We start from the raw sequence: 14869 nt of genomic DNA, 5'->3' as shown, positions 1-14869 counted from the left end.
GGAAGGAGGTCAGTGGGTCTCTGCTTTTCCAAGAGCTAATGGAATCCAATCAGCAGCATGTTTTGTGCGGCTTTATTAGAGTGGTGCTTCTGCCTTGGGTTAGTGGGCCTGGGCGGGGAGCTTTGATTCAGTCCTGATTCTTTGCAGCGAATCCTGATTGCAATCTTACAGGTGTCACTCAAGCAGCCAGAGGAGGGGAGGATTTGTTGACAATGGTGCTCTCACAGCCATCTCCTTTCCTTGATATCCTCAGTGACTAACACCTGATGCTAAAGTAGACTTGATCTTTGCTGGAACAACCTTGAGGTGTTCTATTGCTGGTGAAAAACCTGCGCAAGTGCCAAGGGCTGATTCTCCCAGAGAACCGCTCAGGGCCAAAACCTCTGGGCTCTCTTCAGCGTGCAGGATTGCAAAGCAAAATGACATTCAGCAGTGTAAGTTGGTGGCCCATAAAAGTTAAGAGCTGGTGCTAACTCTGGAGAGAAAGGCATAGAATATAGGTTGCCCTCCCACGCTCTGCTCTGCCCAACACCTGAATCTCAAACTACGTTCATCTTGAGGGGAAGAGGATGAGATCTTGCTAAGCAGGCTGAGAATATCCATCTGAAAGCTCTGACACTCATTTGATTTGTGCCATCGTGCTCGTCAGCATCCACGTCTCCAGTAGTGCCAGGCAGTGGTAGCACCCTGTTGGTGCCAAATACTGACTTCACTGGGGTGTCTGGCATATCACGGGTCAGGCTCTGAATGTCCAGATGGCAGCAAATTGCCCATTAGGTGAATAATTGGGTTTTCTGGAAGGGAACAGGACCTGTGACTGACCTGTGTTCCCAAGAGACACTGCTTAGTAACCTTAGATGTTGGTCCTGGAGCTGATGGCCTTTGGGAAACAGAGTCCTCCTGGATAAGTGTGGTACCCTCTGTGCGTATGTAGCCCATTGCAGAAAAGGCCCTGAAGTATGTTTCTTTCTCTAGTGGACAACCTTAGATGGGGCATGGAGACCAAGGAAAGCTGCTCTTTGGGAGCTGAATCTTTTCTGAGCTCCTGGCTGGTGGAGCCCAGAGGTTGGTAGGGGTGGTGAGGGGTAGCAGGAGCACAGAGGCTGTTGTGTATGATGGTGAGATCATTAGCACCACCTAGCTAATGAGAGGGAATAAAGTTCCTGAGAGCAGGCTGGAAGAAATTGAAGGTAGCTTGAAGCCCCTGGAAGGAGGAAGGAAGGATCATAAACTGACCTTGCTTGGCCAGGAGCCGGTTCGCATGGTAGATCGCAGGCAGGGGAGACTGTGAGAAACAGCCTAATTACTGGCACAGGCTCACTGGCAAATGCTCTCCTGCAACCCCCCCGGCCTGTGCTGCCAGCGGACACACGAGGACAGAGCTGGTGTGTGGAAACCACTTGACTGGCCTGGAAAAACTGGGTTCAGTGGGTCTCTGAGGGATCCTGCCTTTTAACATCTAAAAGGAATTAAATGCATTTAGAGCTCTGGGAAAACTGTTGTGTCCTCACCCGAAGCACTTGATCTTTGAAAGAACAAAAAAGAAATGGTTTATTTCACTTTTTTCACTTGCTTTCTTGTCAGTCTGCTCCCCTTGTAACTATGGGATGACCAGACTCTCATCATAGCTTTGACCAGCCAGTTCAGCCCATGTTTGTGTGGGCACTGCTGCCTTCCCAGCTGTGGAAGATGTGGGAGATGTGACACCCTTGAGCAACCTGGGGAGAAGGGGGTGAGGGGATGGATGGAGGAAGCCTTTCCTCTGCTGTGCCAGCTGACCTATACTCAGCTTTCCCAGCTGGAAGTGGCAGTTACCTTGCCTTCTACCCAAGGTGTGTTTAATCCATGGGAAGAGAACACTGGTGCAGTGGCAATCTAGATATTTCTTGTTGGAGCAACTCAGGGCACTGCTGAGAAGGCAGCTGCATTGCCGGTATCTTATAGACAACGTACTTGGCATTATCCTTGATATTCAGCATTGTTCTATTAATTTTTCACATTAAAAGCTATTGCCCTTGTGTAGGAAGGAGGAGTAAGGACAGACACTGACACTGCTGCTTTGTGATGTGCCACCTTCCAACCGAGGGTTGTTCCTCTCTAGACATGGGGAAGGACAGCCTTGTTTCCTACAAAATGGGTCTTCTTAGGATACTGTAGCTACATGGCAAATATATTAAAGTGTTAACTGAACGATGCTACGTGCTTTTAACTGCCTTTACTGGAATATCTGAAAATATTAACTAAACCTTGCGAGAATCCCTGGAAGTCGGAAGACTGCCGTTACTAATCCCTGTTTGTACCCATGGGACACTGAGACAGACGCTGGCGCAAAAGCCTGTGAGTGGAGCCCCTGGCTCTAAATCATTGAGCAACGATCACATTTCCTTCCTTCCTTCCTTCTCTCCGCCCTGGAGTCAACAGTGGGTTTTGCACCCTGGGGGATGGTAAGTAATGGCTGGCTGTCACTTGGTGTCATTCCCATGCGAGGACTGATGCCATATTCATTGTGCTGCTGTGATGGAGCCTGACACAAAAAGAAGCAGTAAACTGTCAAACGTTAAAATTTGACCTCTGACTCTCATCTTGGTGTGCACCTATGTTTGCAGGCCTGGGTCCTCATTTTCTTTTCAGTCTTTACCTGGTACATTAGAGCTTTCCTTGACGCTGCTAGCACTCATTAGGAGCTTTTGTTTTGGGGCATGCTCAGCTCTCACCCAGTTCTTGTTAGACAGACAAAGGTAATATTTCAGGAACCTGCTAAGATCCCACGTTCCTCCCTGAAGTGTCAGTCTCAGCCATCTGCACCCCTTCCCACACCCAGAGCCGGTGCTGGTGCCTTTGTTTCCTAGAATCTCCACCCCCACCCCACCAAGGCCAAAGCAAATGCAGCTGGGCTCCTGCAGTGGACCCACGCTTTTGTGCATGGACAATTCCCAGGTGTCTCCTCCAAACCCTCACATTCACCAGCGTGCCTGTAGGCTTGCAGTGAGGGCATGCAGCGTGGGTCGGAGGCAGCGGGTTTGCAGTGAGGGCATGCAACGTGGGTCGGAGGCAGCAGGTTTGCAGTGAGGGCATGCAACGTGGGTCAGAGGCAGCAGGCTTGCAGTGAGGGCATGCAACGTGGGTTGGAGGCAGCAGGCTTGCAGTGAGGGCATGCAACGTGGGTCGGAGGCAGCAGGCTTGCAGTGAGGGCGTGCAACGTGGGTCGGAGGCAGCAGGTTTGCAGTGAGGGCATGCAACGTGGGTCGGAGGCAGCAGGTTTGCAGTGAGGGCATGCAACGTGGGTCGGAGGCAGCGGGTTTGCAGTGAGGGCATGCAACGTGGGTCAGAGGCAGCGGGCTTGCAGTGAGGGCATGCAACGTGGGTCAGAGGCAGCGGGTTTGCAGTGAGGGCATGCAACGTGGGTCAGAGGCAGCGGGTTTGCAGTGAGGGCATGCAACGTGGGTCAGAGGCAGCGGGCTTGCAGTGAGGGCATGCAATGTGGGTCAGAGGCAGCGGGTTTGCAGCGAGGGCATGCAATGTGGGTCGGAGGCAGCTTGGCAAAGCCCAGACCACTGCTTCCCTCTGGGGCAGGCTGAAATGTCAGCCTGATGCCTACTTCAACCATTTCTTGGCCTTCAGCAAGGACTAAAAGCTAGTTTTACTGTCTCTAGTACCCATTGGAAGATTAGTTCAATGAATAGTGAAGAGCACGTGTTAATTGCTGGCTCCATTCTAGCCTGGGTCACTCCCTGGGGTTGTTTGTGTGTGACCCTGCTGTTCCCTTTGCTGCAGCCTGTCCCCTCCTGCTGCATCCCAGGGGCTGGCGGCAGGGGGTCTCCCACGGAGCTCTCTGATGCTTTGCTCTTTGTGTGCCTGGACAGCAGCATAGCACATTTCCCTCTTTTATTTAAGCTAACTAGGTGTGGGCGGGGCTGTTTGTGCAGCTGGAGGGGCTGGAAGCACAGCCCAAGGTGCCCCAGAGGGGCTGTTTTGACGTTGGGGGATACGATGCTGTGCCAGAGGGACCCAACCCTGCAAGGCATGAGCTGTGTATGACCGCTCCAGTGTGATACCCTGCAGGGGCAACAGCCTGGGTGTCACCAGCGGGGACTATTCTGCCCTGGCTGAGCTGCCCCTGCTCCCAGCAGAGGTGACTGGTTCAGGCAAAGGATTGTGCTCATGTACTGGTGGTATTTTTGGCGCTGGAGTTATGCTGGATATTGCTGCATGGCATAGTGCTGCATGGGGAAGCGTTGTTCGGCCCCAGCAAGCAAGGCTGCCCTCTTGGCATCCCACACCACAGGACGCACCATGGTGATGTTGGAGAAATTCAGCTGGATCCATGTGTAGAAGGTAAATTTTAAGGTGTCTCTGCAGGCATTGTGAGCCCTGCTGGTGGAGGCTGACTCCTTGCAGATCCATCCCATAGCTGCTCGATACAACTTACAGATCTTGCTCTGTTCATGCTGAGGGTCGAGGTTAACAACAGATTCCTGAGTGACATGCCTTGATTGTCCCCTCTGGCCCTAAGATTATGATTATTGCAGGATGAACTCTTGTGGCATTTAGATTTTGAGTATTAACAAGTTTCTCAAAGGTTTATATTAAGTGAGCATGATAAATAAGTAACGAGGCACACTGGTGGGGTGATGAGATGTCCAGGAAATACCTGGGTCTTGGTAAATTATCCCTAGAAAACATTATACCGTGTTGTGTTTAGCAAAGCCAGCTCTAACCACTGCTCAGTGCATTAAGTGCCCCTGTCTCTGCAGGAGTTGACTCTGGCTGGTAATTTATCCCGTTGAGATTTAAATGTTTTTCTGTGGTGACTTTATTTTGGTCCCTTGTGCTGGGCAAGGTGGCAGATGCTGTGAAAAGCCAGACCGTTCCCATTTCACTGCTGGGCACCAGCTCACCCTTATGGCCCTTCAGTTTGATCCCATCCCTGTTTGCTCCCCCAGCAAGCTCCTGAGGACCAGACTGATGGATGTAAGGAGGGACCTGGTGTTTCTATATGTATACCATACCTAGCTTTGGGGTTTGCTTACAAAAAATGAGATTTTCAGTCTTGAGGACTTTCAGTAGCCATGAGACTTGTAACATTTTGTTGGTAAATGTCCCCTTCTTGTGCTGGTTGGCTGTGAATGAGGAGCAGGCTGGATTCCTGTCACCCTGTCCTAAAAGAAATTCCCCCGGTGAAATTCCCATTGATGGTGGCTCCCTTTGTTATCCTTGTTGTTAACAGCTGAGATAAGAGACGTGCAAAGAGTTCTTCAGGAGGCTAAATTTGTTTTGCAAAGATAAGGGCAGGAAAGATGAGTATTAGTTAATTTGGCTGCATCAAGGTGGCTACTTGACATCTGCCTCCTGTGGAACTTTGCCTGGTGACCGAAGTGGCTGGTTTGGTCCCTAAAGCAGACATCACTTTGAAGGCAAAGTCCTGCTTGCATTAGCCCCTGTCCGGCTCACCAGACGTCAGTCAGCTGACCGGGGAGGAGCAGATGGCCTCATCCTGCCCCGAGCAGCCCAACAGTGCACAGCCAGCTAGTAGTATTTAGGCCAGAGATCAGAATTTGTTGCAGTTCCCTTCAATATAGGAGGTTTCAAATAATCCCATTTTCTGCTTCTTTTGCTTGCAATTCCACGTGCTTCCCAGCTGAGGGGTTCAGGGGAAAGCTAGGGCTCCTGGTTTTCTGTACAATGTTGGTTTTCTAAGCCCAGTTTGCACCAGTGAAGAAGAGGGATGTCTTGTGCTTCAGCATTTCTCACCATTGTCCCTGTGTTGCAGCATGGTGCCTGCAGTGAGGGAGGGCCTCTGCCACCCCCATGTCGGGTGGGTGTGCCTGCCCTGCATGGGACATCTCCTCGTGCTTCTGGTAGCCACCCCCACACGTGGAGTCGGGCCAGGGGACCAGCCTGGCTCTGGAGCACTTGCATAACGTGCAGAGCATCTAAGTGGGCTTGCTGAGCCGCAGCAGGGCTAAAATGCTGCCTCTCTTCTATAAATAGAGTGAGTAGGCCAGTTTGCCTTGAGACAAAAATCTTCCCTCCCCCGAAAGCATCCTAAACTTTCATGCCTGATGGAGCTGGAACCACTAAAGAAATGGATTGCTCCCTATTAATTGCCCCCTGGTCTTTTCTTTCCCTTTTTCGGAGTTTTTAACCCTAACTGTAGTTTGAGTGCCTCTGTCCCAGCAAGTTCTCTCCAGGTGAGGGTGAGGATGCTCTGGTGCGGGATGCCTTAGTGTGGTGAATATTGGAGGGCTCTTCTACAGGTGGCTTTCTAGGATAGAGGAAAATTTGCGAGTTCACTTGAAGAATGCTTTTGCAGAGCTAGCTGTGGGCAAATTCCTTCTGATAAAGGCAGACAACGTGAAGGGCAAGTGGCTGAAGGACTCAGCAGCTGAAGGACAGGTTTGGAGAGCTGCTGGAAGCGTTTCCAAAAGGAATTTGAGCTTTGCATGCTGCCAGGTGCAAATCCCACAGGACCAGCATGGTGCTGCAAGAGAAAGCTGTGCCCTGCCTGCCTGTGATGTCCCTCACCGTTGTGATCTCTTTGTGTATGTCTGGTCCATCTGGCCCCAACGTGTAGTGCTGAGTCCGGTACGGCCTCTGTCACGGTCCCTGCTCAGCACTGGCCATCCCTCCTTGTCTCCAGCCCTGCTCAGCCACTGTCCACCCCTGCTGTGAGCCACCCTGCCAGGCTGTGACCTTGTGGGTTATTTTTCATCTGAGGGTCAGGCCAAAAGCAATAACCTCCCTGCGTTGCCCTTTGCTGGAACCAAAACTGAGCTGAACCTTAAAAAAGTTTCCATAAAATCTTTTGGTGTTCCAAGTTCAATGCTTTTTTTAATTTTTATTTTTTAATAATTTTTACTTCTCTGTTAATCCATCCCTTGAGAACTTGGCAGAAATTCGGAGCTATGCTCCCCCTTACCAGCTTGAACCTTAAAAAAGTTCCCATAAATTCTCTTGATTTGGTGTTCCCAGTTCGATCCTTTTTTGTTTTATTTTATTTTTTATTTATTTTTACTGCTCTGTTAATCCATCCCTTGAGAACTTGGCAGAAATTTGGAGCTATGCTCCCCCTTACCAGCTTGAAAATATTTCTATATTAAAGGTTCCAAGCTGCTGGTTAAATAGAGTTTCATTTTCATTCATCCCTGCTGCAAGGGATAAATGAAGTATGCTGAGGAGCTAATTATTTTGGGATGTTTTAGACCATTTCTGCAGCCAGGTGTGCTGGTTCGTATTTCTCACTTGGCCCCAGCTCTGCCTCCTGCTAGCTTCTTCCATTGGAGCTGTGTTCTCAGGGACTAGGGTAAATGGTTTGGATTATCGAAGCACTGCTGGCGTGGTTTCCTTGAGAATGTGTCGTCGGTGGCTGAGGTCGTGTTCGCATAGTCCTTGTGTCCTCCACGCAGTGCTGCCCTGGCCCTTCAGTGCCTTTCTGGTAATCATTGTTCTCTCACCGGGACCTCAAACTTCCTTTTTCTTTAGTAAATGATTCTTTGTAGGCATTTCTAAATGGATTTTCGGGAGGAAGCGGCCTTTGCGGAGGAAGCGCTGTCTGTGTAGCTCAGCACATCTGGCAGACCAGGTCTTGCTGAGCTTCATGCTTGTGCTGAAAAGAGAAGTGACTCAGACTAAAGAATCAACTGCCTGTTCTCCCCAGGTGCTGAACGACAATGGCTGATGTGTGAGATGCACACACAAAATCTGAGAAACTGGAAATCCGCCACTTGGACACAAAACCAATTTTGGAGTCTTGTTGCTTTCTTTTTGTCCTTGGTCTGTAGCCTTGCCAGGCTGGTTTGGAGGCAGAGGTTTGCCCCTCAGATGGCTGTGGGAGGACAGGGGTGTGTGTATCCCTCCTCACCGCTGCAGGACGATGCTCTCTCCAGAGTCAGGTGCTAGACAAAAGGGAAGGCAGGTCTAGGCGGAGGTGGTGGCAACCACTGCCCTTTCCTTCACACGTGGACATAAGATGCTTCATGTGTTTCTTGTCATTCCTGCTTTGGAGGTGGACTTTAAGGAAGGCTCCTTTGGTGCTGTGTCTAAACCAGAAAAGCTTGTGTGGTCCGTGTTAGCATGAAACCTTGCTGGGTCTGGGTACATTGCTGGACACTGGAATGTGGTGGTGGGAATGTCCAGCACTGGTGGGTCATGCTGTGCATGCCCAGCCCTGTCCTCTTCCAGGTGCCTGAACCTCTCCCAGGAGCACCGTGAGCGAAGGTGAAGCTGAGAAGCCAGCAGGATGCTTTCAGAGAGGCTGGGGGTGTGCTGGGGAGGCGGTGGGGTGGCTCTGGTGGCTCTGGTCCCTGCTCCAGCCTGCAGGCAGCATAGCCATTCCACGGGGGAGACCTGAGGAACTGCCTCCTTTGTTGGGTTAATTGCAAATAAAACTCCAGTCAAGGAAAAACGTGCATCCTATTTTTCCCCCTTATAAATGCTACGACACATGGTTTTGTATTTGTTTAACTTGTTGTGCTTCTTTCTTGCTTTTGTCCTCATTTCTTATCTGTCTGCTAATGGGGCCTGGTTGTCCTTTAGGAGTTACTGATTTTAGTTTGCAGCACAGTGTTTGGTGGCCTCTGGACAAAGTATCTTAGGGATTAGAGGGTATATGTATTTATTTTGTGCTTTTTTTTCTCTCTGGCTTACCGACTTTTAAGACCTTTGAATCCTACTGAAACATGTCTCTTGTCCTGAGATTTGGAATTGATTCTGTTTCCTCCTCTTTTGGTGGCTTTCCTCACTGGCTCATAAATTTCACCAATAAATCTATGGGCAGCAGCTTTAACATTGTCAGCTGAAAACAGGTTTAAAAAAATCTCTGCGTAAGGAGCCAGAACATCCTTAGCTTTGATTCTATCCCAATCCTGAAATTATTTCTTTTTTGGGGGGGGGGGGGGGGGGGGAAAGGAGGGACAAGATTGGTTTTCTGCTGGATTTGCTCTGTCATCCCAAGGTGGATCTGCAGCAGTTACCAGAAAAATCCTCCGGAGATTGAGATGAATCATTTACCAGTTGAGGCGGGCGCTGGTGGAAGCCTGCGTAGCCAGGGCATGCCGTGCAGCAGGGGTGAGCTGTCTTTAGCCTCCTCGATAATAAGAACCTGTGGCTTCCTTTTGTGCCGCTCCACATAGGAAGATGCAGTTGGAACCCACTGGGGAGACAAATGATTCAAGTAAACATCTATTTGGCTTTAAGCTATACTAGCTGTGTTCTCTCATTCCCTCTGAAAACCAGATTGAAATTTATGAGGGTGGTCCAAGTGCCTGGAGGGTTGTAAACTGCTTAGGGAGACGACGGGTGTCATTTGGGTTGAGTTTGCATGAAATCACCTCTAAAGAGTTTGGAAAATGACAAGAATTTGGAAAATAACAGGAATGCAGGATATTCTGATATAACTCATTTTCTGCTGAGTGTTTGCTGAAGGCTGCAGCAGACCTTGGATGGTTACTGTTGCTCCTGCTGTTAGCCAGGCTAGGCTCTGCTGCCCTGCTGGGCTGCGGTGGTGTCTTCCCCCGGGCCAGCAGAAAGCAGAGCAGGGCCATGCTTTGAGGAGGCTGGGGACACTGCTCATTGTGTGGGACACGGACAGTGGTGCTGGTCACCCTGCTCTGCTGCAGCTCTGAACCAGGGACAGGCTGGTCACTGCAAATCACTGAGGTGGGTTTGAGAACAAGGACCTGCGGGAGGAGAATTAGAGTTCATACTAACCCTGAGAGATGCCCTGGGCATTTGCTGGAGGATTTTGCAGATGGCAGTGTTACTGCTAAAGGGAAAGAATTGGGCAGTGCCTTGGGGGAGGCAGAGAGACAGAGGAACCCTGAGTGAGACAGTTATTTGCAACTCAGACACATATTTAATGTGGTTACTTTCCTTGCTTTGCAGCAGAACATCTGACCGCTTTGCAGCAGGGTGATTCCCTCTTCCCCCCTTATTTCATCCCAAGTGTTTCTGCTTTTTCTCATTTTATCACCTTCATCCCAGATAAAACAGCAAGTACCTTTGGAGACTTTATTTCCTACTCCTGGTGTAGCTGCCACTGATGTCGCTGGTAGACCCGCCTAGGTGGAAGTATCTTTTGGTGGCAGTAGGACATCAGTTCTGCTGTGGTCGGAGAAGAGGAATCAGGACTGTAACATGCGCTTGGGAACAGTAGAGGGAGCTTGGAGATGGGTGCGGGATCCAGGCGGGGCGATTTTGATCTTTGGCTGCTTTGAAGGCTCCAGCTGGAGCCGGTGAGCTCTCCATGCCCCAACACCTTCCCCCATGTGCCCAGGGAGGGAAGGGACATGGGAGCCGAGCAGATCCTTATTGCTTTTAGGGTGTGTGAGACCTCAAAGGCTCTCCAGTGGTTATATACTGCATTAGCCTCTATCTCCTTATTATTCCGGGAAGTGTTGCACTTGAACAGCTCCTGCTGTACTTCCCTGTTAAGCCCTTGAGCACAAGCTCAACTCTGAGCATGTGCTTAAGCACTTTGCAGAGCAGGGCTCCTCTCCCAGGTTCCTCCCTGGCAGGAGAGGGAGCCCGGGCAGACCCAAGTGGATGCAGCGTGGCTTGGGAGTGAATGAGGCACTCTGATCCAGTGGGAAAAATATAAGGAAAAGAAGTCAAGTGTCTATGGACTCCTTCTCTCAGGCTTCCAGCGGCTTCGTTACATGACCCTGGGCAAGGCAATTAATGTCTCTCCAGGTTGCCTGCCTGGTTGGGAGAGAGGAGCTAATGCCAATCTACCAGCAGCAATGGGAAGTACTGCAGGAGCTATTGGTGAAACTGCAGCCGTGTGCTTGGACTGGCACCTGGGGGGGGGGACATGGGTATGACCCTGAGGCCCTGGCCGTGTCTGCCGCTCTCTAGCCAGACCATATTAACAGTAGATTATCCTGCTTTATTTTTAATGATAAAAGTTTGTTGGTTGTCAGTGGCTATAGACCTTACACCAGGGTGTTTTGTGTGTCAGACAAGGAAAATGATGTATCAGACAAATGGCTTGATGCCATGCTGAGGCTGATGAAAAGCTTTCTTTTCAAAGAGCTACCCTATATTGTTCCCTGCTCCTGTGTTTTGGGAGTTCATTTGTTGTTTTTCTCTTTGTTAATCACTACTGATAGTTATCAGTCTAATGATTCTGGGGTTTGTTTTTTTGGCTGGGTGCTTTTTCGCTTTAGGATGAAGGCTAAAAAATATCTCCAGTCCTAATCAACCTGTAAAGCTGCTGGGATAAGCGGGGACCAAAGGGCTGTGCAGCTTGTGTGTGTTAGTGCACACACAAGGGAAATACCAGTGCTGAGCAATCTGAATGGAAAAGCCTGCAAAAGCTGGCTGGGTTTATTGTATGTATAGCATAGGTGCCGTCTGCTTCCCTGGAGCCTGTTCTAAGTCGGGTCTTACTCACGCCGCTGCTTGTATCACTGTGGAATTCACACTCAGCACTGGTGAACAAAGCAGGGAGCGCTCTGTGGGTTTAGTGTGGTGCTGCTTACATTGCCCAGCTTATAAACTGCTTATGATGCTCGTCGTGTGAGTCCCTGCGGTGGGGAGCCTCTGAGGAGTGGGGTGAGATCCATCCCCGGCTCCGCCTGGGGCACAGCTCCATTGGATTTACTGGCTGCAGAGCCTGGCTCCACAGCATAAGCTTATCGTGATGGTGGTGATGTGTTTATTCTGCAACATAGGGCAAGCTGCTGAGGCTGCATGCGTATGGCATGTTGCTTTGTGCAAAGTGTTGCAGACGTGCTTTTGCTGATCGGGGTGGGCTGGCATGAGAAATTCCTGCCCTCGGCTGCAGGTTCCCATGCCCCATTAAGAGGTAACGTTAGGGAAAATCGCAGGAAATTGCACCACGTCTTCAAGGGGGAATGGAGGGAGGTGAAATAAGGTCACCCAGACCCAGATCTCTTGTTCCTGGCTCGCTGCAGGCAGAGCAGAGCGAGTTGGCTTAGTTCTGTCTCAACAGCAGTTTGAGCTGAGCTGCATTGAGCTGCATCCCTGAGGTGGGATGATTGCCTCTAACCGGGGCAGGAATTTCCTACCTTGTCCCAGCGAGATATGCAAGAACACACCTCTTTTTGGGGAGACAAGGTGGTGGCTCTGCAGCACCTGGTGGAGGTACGGGCACACCCCATCTCCTCTGCTCTGGAAGCCCCTGGCTCCATCTTCCTTGTCGGTCGCTCCATGGTCACTGTTTAAAATACGATGCTAGAAAAAATTCAGTGCGGACTTCAGGACTCCTGACCACCTCCAAAACCCAGACAGCAGAAGGGATGCAGTATGAGCAGCGGGGTTTGGACTCGGTGTTACATCCTCTGCATTCAGCTTGTGGACTTGGAGCGTGGTTAATGAACAGGGTTATTTGAAAGGCAGCTATGTTCCCCCCTCTTTCTTAATACTGTATGAAGAACAGGCGTATAACAAGATCAGGCTGGCATTTTCTAAGTGCAGCTGAGGCTGATTTCACATGCTGAAGGCACCAGAATTCAAAATAAATGCTTTTAATGTCTGAAAAATGGAAATTAAATGAATGCCTTCAGAGTACCGGAGGGAGTGAGGCAAAGGCGATGGTGAATGAAATAAACTGTGATGACAGGAGAGAGGAGAAAAAAAAAAAAAAGAAAAACAGGGAAAAGAACAGAGAGGACAGAGCAGGTGTGAGAAATAATATCCCCAGCCTGGATCCACAAAAGATTTGGTTCCTGGCTTGCTTTGAAAGCAGTGGGAGATAGATGCATAAATGCTGTTGTGACTCTGGTCCTTGGGCTTTTTGCTTAATTTTTGTTACTCTTAAAACTGCATTTTTTTGCCCTACTTTTGGCAACATCTGGAGGACTGAGACCCCTGTGCTGCCATGGCACGTTCTGCTCAGTAAAGTCAGGGCACTCGCTGCCACCCATCCATGGGGACAGGTCACCCTCTGCATCCCCAGCTGGGTCTGCTGGAGGTGGAGGGATATTTTGCCAGTGGATCTCCAGTCTTTTGGAACAGGATCTTGCCGTAATTTGCAGCCAGGAACCTAAAAAAAACCCCAACCCAACAACCCCATGCAACAAAGAAGAAAGCCCACCAAACCCCCGAACTACCAAATGAGAAAATGTTTCCATAAAAGCACACCCAAGCTACCCTTAACCTCACCCATTCTCAGTGAAAGGTATGATTACAGTTGATATCAGTTTAACAATTAAAACAAGTATCACAAATACTCCATAGAATTAGTTCATCCTATTAACGCTTTCGGGCAAAAAGTACTTACACCAGTTCAAACTCAGGGCAGAACCTGGAGTTTCCACTGTGAAAAGTATTTTGCAATGTCAAAATCCACTTTTGGAAAGCTGAACTATGAATCTTCCAGTACAATGAAAATGGTTTGTTTGGGGCAGAAATAAGTTGTTAAATTTTATTTTTAGAATTTAGTTTTGGTATGAGTCTTAATAAAATGAAAGTAAATGTGGTTTCAAATTAAGAACAAACATGTTAAGACATATTGGGACATAATTAAGACAAAAAAAATGTTAAGACAGATTGGGACTGTTTTCCTAAAGAAAGTTTTTGAGTTTGACCCATGCTAATAGAAAACTTTGATATGATCTAATTGTCGTTTTCTATCAGAAAAGTGTTCTTACAGAAAATTTACAGCCAGTTCTAATCAATATTTTCCTTTCTTGTGACCTGGGTGTCCTTGGAAATGAATGTCCTGGCACAGTTCATCGTAATGTTTTTCCTACTCTGTGACATAATTTAGCTCAATTGCACCTGGAGACAGAGGAAGCTTTATAACCTCCTGCCTCCCAGCCACCTCCTCCACAGCCTGCCAAGCTCAGCAAAATTTGCTTCTCTTGCTTGAAGCCACTTGAGGAGAGCTGCTGCTCTCTGACCCTTGTGTGATTTCTGCTGCTCCCTGCCGGGACTGGGATCCCTCAGCGCATCCCTTCTGGTACCCTGTGCAAAGCCCCTGTAGCAGGGCTGAGATCCCTCAGCGCATCCCTCCTGGTACCCTGTGCAAAGCCCCTGTAGTGGGGCTGGGATCCCTCAGCGCATCCCTCCTGGTACCCTGTACAAAGCCCCTGTAGTGGGGCTGGGATCCCTCAGCGCATCCCTTCTGGTACCCTGTACAAAGCCCCTGTAGCGGGGCTGAGATCCCTCAGCGCATCCCTCCTGGTACCCTGTGCAAAGCCCCTGTAGCAGGATGGAGCCATCATGTTGCCGGTGGTTGGCAGGCTGGGTGCTGCCCGTGGTGCGGCAGCAGTGCAAGGAGAGGGGAACAAAAGGTTTGTGCTGGCCGGTAGAGCTTGCACCAGCAGCTCTCTGCATGGGGCTGAAGCACTACGCTGCGGAGCTGTAGCTTGGCTAAAGAGCAGAGGGTTCACATGGGAGCCAGGCTCGGCTCTTTGCATGTGGAAGCGGTTGCAGGAGTCAATGGGAACTTTTGTGCTTGCTACATTCCTTTCCTGTCTTTGATCCTTAATTCCAGAGAGGGTTTTTGATGCTGGTCTGGCAGCGTGGATGCCCTGGCCCAGTTACAGGCATCTGGAGTCCAGCTCTGCCTCTGCCCTGTGCTGCTGGAAATCAAGCTGGGAAATCCCAGCAGGCGATGCACAGCCATGGGGTTACACCGGCTGCCTGCCTGCCTCCATCCTCAGCTGATGGTGCTGGGAGAGTGGCTGGCTCAAGCCCCGAGGCACATAGGCAGGGCCAGGCGTGCTGTGCATCTCTGCCAGCCGCAGACCTTAAAGCTGTTTCAGTCCCCAGCTCCTTCTGCAGGGAACAAACTCACCCCGCACGTCGGGAGAGATGTGACATCTTGAAGGGTTGCTGTGAAATAAGCCCCAAGTGACCTCTGGGGTTGGGGGGAGCATCTCCTTGGGGTGGTGATGGGGTG

General features: G+C 49.9%; 1 protein-coding gene across 1 annotated transcript in view; it reads left to right on the top strand.

The window, feature by feature from the left end:
- Window positions 1–14869, top strand: part of LOC121093624 (voltage-dependent N-type calcium channel subunit alpha-1B-like) — a 301786-nt gene that overhangs the window by 62564 nt on the left and 224353 nt on the right. The window lies entirely within an intron of this gene.

This window comes from Falco naumanni, chromosome 9 (genome assembly GCF_017639655.2).
Source record: "Falco naumanni isolate bFalNau1 chromosome 9, bFalNau1.pat, whole genome shotgun sequence".
Lineage (NCBI taxonomy): Eukaryota > Metazoa > Chordata > Aves > Falconiformes > Falconidae > Falco > Falco naumanni.
The sequence above is the reverse complement of the archived record's forward strand: the minus strand, read 5'-3'. Positions and strand labels throughout refer to the sequence as shown.